The sequence below is a fragment of the Stegostoma tigrinum genome, chromosome 3 (genome assembly GCF_030684315.1).
Source record: "Stegostoma tigrinum isolate sSteTig4 chromosome 3, sSteTig4.hap1, whole genome shotgun sequence".
Lineage (NCBI taxonomy): Eukaryota > Metazoa > Chordata > Chondrichthyes > Orectolobiformes > Stegostomatidae > Stegostoma > Stegostoma tigrinum.
In genome coordinates, this window is record NC_081356.1 from 80,959,674 (window position 1) to 80,967,248 (window position 7,575).

A 7,575-nucleotide genomic window follows, 5' to 3' on the forward strand; every position below is an offset into this window, starting at 1 on the left:
GTGGGATGTGGATGTCACTGGCTGGTCAGTATTTATTGCCCATCCTTAGTTGCCCTTAAGAAGTTAGTGGTGAGCTGCCTTCTTGAACCACTGAAGTCCACCAGCTGTAGGTTGACCCACAAGGTCGTTAAGGAGGGAATTCCAGAATTTTGACCCAGTGATGGTGAAGGAACGGCTATATATTTCCAACCCAGGATGGTGAGTGTCTTGGTGGGTAACTTAGAGGTAGTGTTGTTGCCACATATCTGCTGTCCTTGTCCTTCTAGATGGAAGTGGTCATGGGTTCAGGGTCAGGACTCTTCTTCAGGAGAAGGATCTTTCTGAAGAAGGTTCTCGACCTGAAATGTCAGCTTTCCTGTTCCTCTGATGCTGCCTTGTCTGCTGTGTTCCTCCAGCTCTACACTGTGTTATCTCTGATTCCATCATCTGCAGTTCTTACTATCTCGTAGTCTTCAAAATATTGTTGAACAAAGGGATTTCTTCACAATTTTTATACACAAGGCTCTGTGCCAAGTACGTTCTTTACTTGGAATTATGCATACACATGACCAAGCTGAATGTTTTGTCCAAATGTATGCCTTCTTTGGACTTATCCCTGCACGTCAGCAATACCAAATGTTTAGTCAAAATGTATACCTTATCTGACAGAGCCATCAGGTCCTGCTCTCCTGCAGCTTTAACTCTTAGCACATCTGACATGACTCAGTGTACTTCCATTCACAAAGCAGCCCATTGTTAGGCCTCTTATCAGTTCCTGTCAAGTCCTGTTATCTTCCTGTTATCTTCAGCCTTATACAACACATGATAATGCTCCTGGGGCCACATCAGCTTCATCCTGGTGCGGGAATCCCAACCCCCAAACCACCAGCTCCATGCCCGAACCTACCTGCCCCACCTTACTGACCCTCCAGGTGTGGGCATTGTAACTGAACATCCTGATCGGTCATCAAGCGGTAGAGAGGAGGAAGGTGTTTTCCTCACTCCTCCCTCTCAGAATGTTTTCCCAGGCACTCTGGCACTGGGGGAGGACCTTTTCCCCAAGGGCCCAGGTGTCCCGATGTTGGGAGAGGAGTCGGGTCTCATGTCTACGGCACCCACTGATTCAAACCTAGACCAGGCCACAATGGAGTAAATCGTGGATGTTCCTGCCTGTGATGGTGGGGGTGGTATTGCTGGGGGATTAAAGCCAGTTGGTCGCACTAGACCAGCCACCACTCTCACTGTGGGGGAGAGGCCAGAGGCCAGAGGCCAAGCATGACCGCCCAGGGGACAGTTCGGAATTGGTGTTGGGTGCTGAGGCAAAGCGGAGTCCGTCTCCAGTGAGGTTTTAGACTCCCTAGTACCCCCACGGAGGAGCTCCCGGACTTTATGAAGGACGCTCATCATCACCATGGTATAGTCCAGCTGGATCCGACTGCTTGGAAGATGTCAGGTTGGTCTACCTGGGCTGCTGACCATGCACCTGGGCTGGCCCAGAACGAGCGGCAGTTCTGTATGTTCCTCAATGGCCTACCATCCCCTACTCCCAATAAGTATTTTTAAACAGGTTCACTGGTGGTGGTTGCACACTACTACCGACATGAAGACTACCATAGCCAGCCTCAACATCAGCAGCAGAAGGGATTCATGGCGCAGATTCCAGAACTACTCAGTCGTTTGGGACAGGAAGCATGTGGTGTGCTTCCTGCAAGAAATCCATACTGTCCCGGGAGACAAAAAAGCTTGGCTCCTGGAGTGGTGAGAAGGGGTCTACATGAATCACTTCACCTGCAAACCCAGCAGGGAGGCTATCTTGTTGGCCCCGCATTTTCAGCTGGACACTTTGTGAATCAAGGAGCCTGTACCAGGCTGTGTGATTCATCTGGTGGTGTGGCTGGCGTGTGCAGTGTTTCATTTTGTGAATGTCTACACTCCGTCGGTCAAGTTGAGGCAAACTTACTTCTATGGAGAAGTGTCTGCTCATCTCACCTGCAGCGACAGAGGCCAATGCAATGTCCTCGGGTGCGGTGGTGGGGCCAGGGGTGGCATATTTTAACTGCATCCTTGAGGACAGGGACTGTGATGGTGCCCAGTCTGGTTTGGCATCAGGGAACAAGTTGGGGGACTTGGTTAAGTCCTTCCTTCTGGTGGGTGTCTGGCGGAAATTCCATCCTGACTCCATTGCCTTCACCTTCATAAGGCCTGGGGTTGGAGCTTTCAGGATCGATCACCTGTGCACCTCAAGGCTGTACACATCCAGTGTTCCAGTGGCTTCCATGGGACAAGTGCTGTGCATGGACCGTCATCTGGTGTGTGTTAAGCTCCTTCCATTTGGCACCCAGCTTGGGTCCGCAAACTGGCATTTTAACAACCTGCTGCTGCAGGATGAGCAGTTCTGGGACTCATTATGTTGGTTCTGGACTAGCTTCTTGAGGCTCTGGTGGGACGTGGGCAAGTTTCATGTCTGTGTTATCTGTCAGGAGTACGTGAGGGGGTCAACAAAGAGGCAGAAATCCAGGATCAAGGATTTGAAGAAGGAGCTGCTTGACCTGAAGTCCATGTATTTGTCAGCCCTACACAGACCTGACCCTGTGATGTGTGTAGGAAGAGAAGAAGGCTGCACTCCAAGACCTTCAGCTCATTGTGCTCCCGGATGCATATGTGAGGTCTGGGTCCAGCTCCTCCAGGACTTGGACCATGGTTCCCCCTTCTACTATTCGCTGGTGTGGCACCCATCTGCAGCTCGTTGTGCATCTGGCCGATAACAGGTTCCTTGCCTCTGATCCAGAGGGCATCAGGACCCATATTCATGCATATTGCACAGCTCTGTTCTCTCTGGATCCATTCAGCGAGGTTGCTCACAGAGTTTTGTAGGAGGACCTTCTGCAGCTCAGCCCCGAGGATGCCAGGAGGCTCAATGCTCCTGTCGTCTTTGATGATTTGACTAGTGCCCGCAACAGTTTTCCAGGGGCAAGTCCCCAGGGCTGGATGGGTTGGGGTCAACTATGCACAGGCCCAGGGCAATGTCTTACATCCAGAGAGGTGACCATTTCTTGGCACAGGGCGGTCATCGTGCTCCTGCCAAAGAAAGGGGACCTTCATTTTCTTAGGAACTGGCATCAGGTCTTCCTTCTCAGTATGGATTATAAAATCTTCACTCGGGTATTGGTTTCTCACCTAGCATCGGTGCTGGCACAAATAATCCACTCTGTCTGGTTGTTCATGGTTCTGGGCCAGAAGATTCACGAGAACATCCATCTGGTCTGGGACCTGATCCATTTTTATCAGAGGACTGGTCTGTTGAGTGCCTTCTGGTCTCTTGATCAGGAGAAGGCGTACAACAGGGTTGATCACAAGTATCTAGACGGGACTCTGCAGGCATTCAGGTTTGGGATGCAGTTCATCGCCTGGATCCAACATTTGTATGCCCCTGCAGAGTGTGTGGTTAAAGTTAACGAGTCCCTGGCAGTGCTCCTTTGCTTCGGCAGAGGTATACGTCAGGGCTGTCCCTGTCCGGCCCGTTGTATTCCCTGTGCATAGAGCTTTTCCTGTGCCTCTTGCAGAGGCGGTTATCAGGGCTAGTTCTATACAGGCTGGACACGGGCATGGTCCTCTTGGCTTACACCAATGATGTGCTCACGTTCACCGGCCCGACTGACCTGGGGAGGACGCGCAAGTGCCAGGTGGTGTACTTGGTGGCGTCATCCACCAGAATCAACTGGGCTAAACATTCTGCACTCCTGGTCGGTCCACGGTGGGCAGACTCTGCCGGAAGAGTCACGGGGGTTCACCTGGAGTACCACCCATCATCTCTATCACTGGTCTACCTTAGACTGGCTGAGGAATCCTGGCCAGCGGATTAGCAGGAGCTGGAGGCCAAATTCTTGGCTTGCCTAGGCTGCTGTACAGGACTGCTCAGAGTGCTATCTTACAGGAGTCAAGTGCTGGTCATAAACCAGCTGGTGGCCTCCATGTTGTGGAATTGGCTAGTCACTTTGGTCCCTCCTCCTGGTTTTGTCACTGATATCCAGAGAACATTTGTTCACTTCTTCTGGGACAAAAAGATGCATGGGGTCACAGCACAGTTTCAGAGTCTCTCTTTAGAGCAGGGCAGTTAGCTGCTGGTGTGCATCTGCACCCAGGTGGCGACTTTCCACCTGCAGGCCGTGCAGTGCTATAATAACATTCAGCCTCCTCATTGCCCTAGCAATGTATTTTATCTGCCAAGCGCGTAACCTCAACTACAACACACAGCTCCTGTTTATTGTCCATGAGGGTTTGCAGGTCTCCCTCAGGATGATGCCTATGTTTTACCAGGACCTGATCACTGTCTGGGATATGATTGACTCGTACCATCAGGAGTAGTGGCTATCATCAGAGAACCGTTACTCAGGATTCTGCACCTCCATAATTGCAATTTGAGTGGCTGGCAGAGGGGAGGGCCATTGCTGCAGGGTTGACTAGGGTTGGGGACGGCAGAGTGGAGGGTTGCGGTCATGGGGGTGACCAAGTTTGGGTACATGCTGGGTGATGGAGACCTGGGCTTGATGGTGCCGTAGTAATTAACACACAGGATAGCAATAAACGTCTGGCTTGTGACCACTGCCATCCAACTCCTTTAGACAACACTGCTTGGACCCAACATTGTGCATCAGTTGGAGGATGCTCAGGGATGCGGCGGAATCCTGTCTGTGTGTACCCCTGCTTGGACCAAATTTCACACTGGTTCCAGGATCCTGTACATCCCCTGGGAATCTGTGCCCCACAACCTGAGCCACCTTTAGAATTTTTGTGGTGTGTCATTTAAAGAAGTGAAATGGCGGGCCCTGTACAGACTGCTGATGCACACCATCCAACTCTTCTCCTTCAGCCACTGCATGGAGACATTGGTGTGCCCATTTACCGCCAGGCAGCGGGAATCCCCAGTGGAGGGTTGTGTATGTGGGAGTCCTCCCTTTTTCCCTGGGGATCTGGGTTGGTGGGTGTTGCATGCGGCAGTCCCATGCGACCACAGTTTGCGGTAGTTCATGGACTCCCAACCCAACTGTTTATTTTGTGGAGTATGTGGACCATGTATATTGCATGTTGGTGCTTTCACTCCTTGCTTAGTTATTTAAATAACGTTCTTTTGCATTTTTGGTTGCACTTTAGCCTCATGCCCCTGATCTTCGGGTACCTGGTGTGGAGGGGGGCAAGCAGGTCTAAGGATCTCTTCATGGGTCTCCTCCTGGGCCTGGCCAAGCAGTCCAGGCAGTAGCCATAGAGGGGGGTCATTGCAGCCAACAGCTGGCCGCTCTTCCATGTTTATGTTTGAGCCTGGGTGCCTCTGGAGAAGCAACATGCTGTATCCACCAACGCTCTCGATGCCTTCAGGGAGAGGTGGATACCGTAGGGAGTGGAGTAGTTTACTTCCCCCTCCAACTCTATTTTGATTTGATCCCTACCCTCCCCTTCACTTTTTTCTTTCACATAGGCATTGCCCCTAGGGGCTCTGCTTGTCGCTGGTTCTTTGGCCACATGAGTGTTTTTCCTAGCAGTTGAAATTTTCATAAAGTTATTTACACACCTCACATTTTAAAAAAGCAGAAAAACCCGTAGGTTCAGAATCTCCTCAGTTAAGGGAACTCACTCCAAGCTGGATGGCACAGCCAGTGTACTGTGCACAAGTAAATAAAAGGTGACATGGTGAAGGGATACCGGCCTCTACGTAGTTATTTCAGTACAACTTGTCTAGATATTATGCCAAACAATACGTTTCACTATATCTCGGTACATGTGACAATAATAAATCAAATCAAATCAAAATAGGCACTGGCCACATGCATCCCCACCTGCATGGATTTTGGCATCCCTCATGGCATATCTCTGATCTACCCACAGTATTCTTCTGCACTTCAATGGAATGGACCTTGGAATGAACTGGCTAAGATTGTTGTAATGCAGCAGTAAGTTCATTGTGTTTCATCTCATGGACAGACCAGGCCTGATCTTTTCTCTTTTTTACTTGCTATTATAGCGTTCACGTTGAGCCTACCTGAACGCTCACAGCATCTCTGTCTTGCATTGAGTTGCCTTTTACTTTTGTTGTTGCCACAAGCCAGGTTCACAGTACTGTGTATTGCCTTGCTGTTCAGCACAGACGCAAAGCTAGGAAGCTTGTCTTGCTTGTAAGTAGTCCTCAGTCAAGTTGGACCGGATTCCCAGCAAACTAAGTCAAGGGCAACCTCTTATACCAGTCCCAACCTTTGGACATGAACAGTCAACCACTTGGTGCAGTAAGAGTCAGAATATTTTCCATATAAGGGGTGAGGAGCTGAATGTTAGGTAGCCCAGCAGTCACCTTGAGAATTTCTGCTTTTTTGGGAATTGCGTTCCTCCTGAAATAAGAGAGAGGCAGGTATTACATGAGATGAAAATGGATGGCTCAGCTGTTCGGTTCAATCACATGAGATGTCTCATATGAGTGATTAGACAGCACAGAGGGCATGCAGGGTTAATGGTGAGTGAGTGACAGTGAGGTTATAATGAGAATAATAGAGCATGGACGGTGGTTGATGGTCGGTTTCATAGATCCCTATAATGCAGATAGAGGCCATTCAGTGCATCAAGTCTCCACTGACACTCCAAAGATTATCACATCCCTTATCTTCCTGGATCTTTCTGTCTCCATCTCAGGCGACCTTCTACAAACCGATGTCCATTTCAAGCCCACTAACTCCTACAGTTACTGGGAATACACCTCCTCCAACCCACCTTCCTGCAAAAATTCCGTCCCCTATTCCCAATTCCTTTGCCTCAGCCGCATCTGCTCCCAGGATGAGGCATTCCACTCCTGCACATCCCAGATGTCCTCGTTCTTCAAGGGGCGCAATTTCCCCCTTGAAGTGGTCGAGAACGCCCTTGACCGTGTCTCCCGCGTTTCCCACACCTCATCCCTCACACCCCGCCCTCGCAATAACTGCCCCAAGAGAATCCTCCTCGTCCTCACATACCACCCCACCAACCTCCAGATACAACGCATCATCCTCCAGCACTTCTGCCATCTACAATCCGACCCCACTACCAAAGACATTTTTCCCACCCCATCCTTGTCTGCCTTCTGAGAGAGACTACTCTCTCTGCGACTCCCTTGTCCACTCCACACTCCCCTCCAACTCCACCACACCCAGCACCTTCCCCTGCAACCGTAGGAAGTGCTACCCCTACCCCACACCACTTCCCTCACCCCTATCCCAGGCCCCAAGATGACTTTCCACATCAACCAGATGTTCACCTGCACATCTGCCAATGTGGTATACTGCATCTGCTGTACACAGTGTGGCTTCCTCTACATTGGGGAAACCAAGCGGAGGCTTGGGGACTGCTTTGCAGAACACCTATGTTCGGTTCGCAGTTCACAACTGCGCCTCCCAGTCGCCAACCATTTCAACTCCTCCTCCCATTCCTCAGACGACATGTCCATCCTGGGCCTCCTGCAGTGCCACAATGATGCCACCCGTAGGTTGCAGGAACAGCAACTCATGTTCCGCTTGGGAACCCTGCAGCGCAATGGTATCAATGTGGATTTCACCAGCTTCAAAATCTCCCCTCCCTCCA

At 50.6% G+C, this 7,575-nt stretch overlaps 1 protein-coding gene across 2 annotated transcripts in view; it reads right to left on the bottom strand.

Moving 5' to 3' along the window:
- The window catches only part of fer (fer (fps/fes related) tyrosine kinase), a 277,908-nt gene extending 271,692 nt beyond the window's left edge, over positions 1–6,216 (bottom strand). Inside the window, exon 1 of one of the 2 annotated variants that reach the window (XM_048526914.2) lies at positions 6,014–6,216. The gene's annotated coding sequence lies outside the window, so the exon portion shown is untranslated. Of the gene's footprint in view, positions 1–5,810; positions 5,829–6,013 lie in introns of those variants that run through there. The other variant, XM_059644701.1, reaches the window with a different exon arrangement.
- Between the last annotated feature and the right edge of the window lie 1,359 nt (positions 6,217–7,575).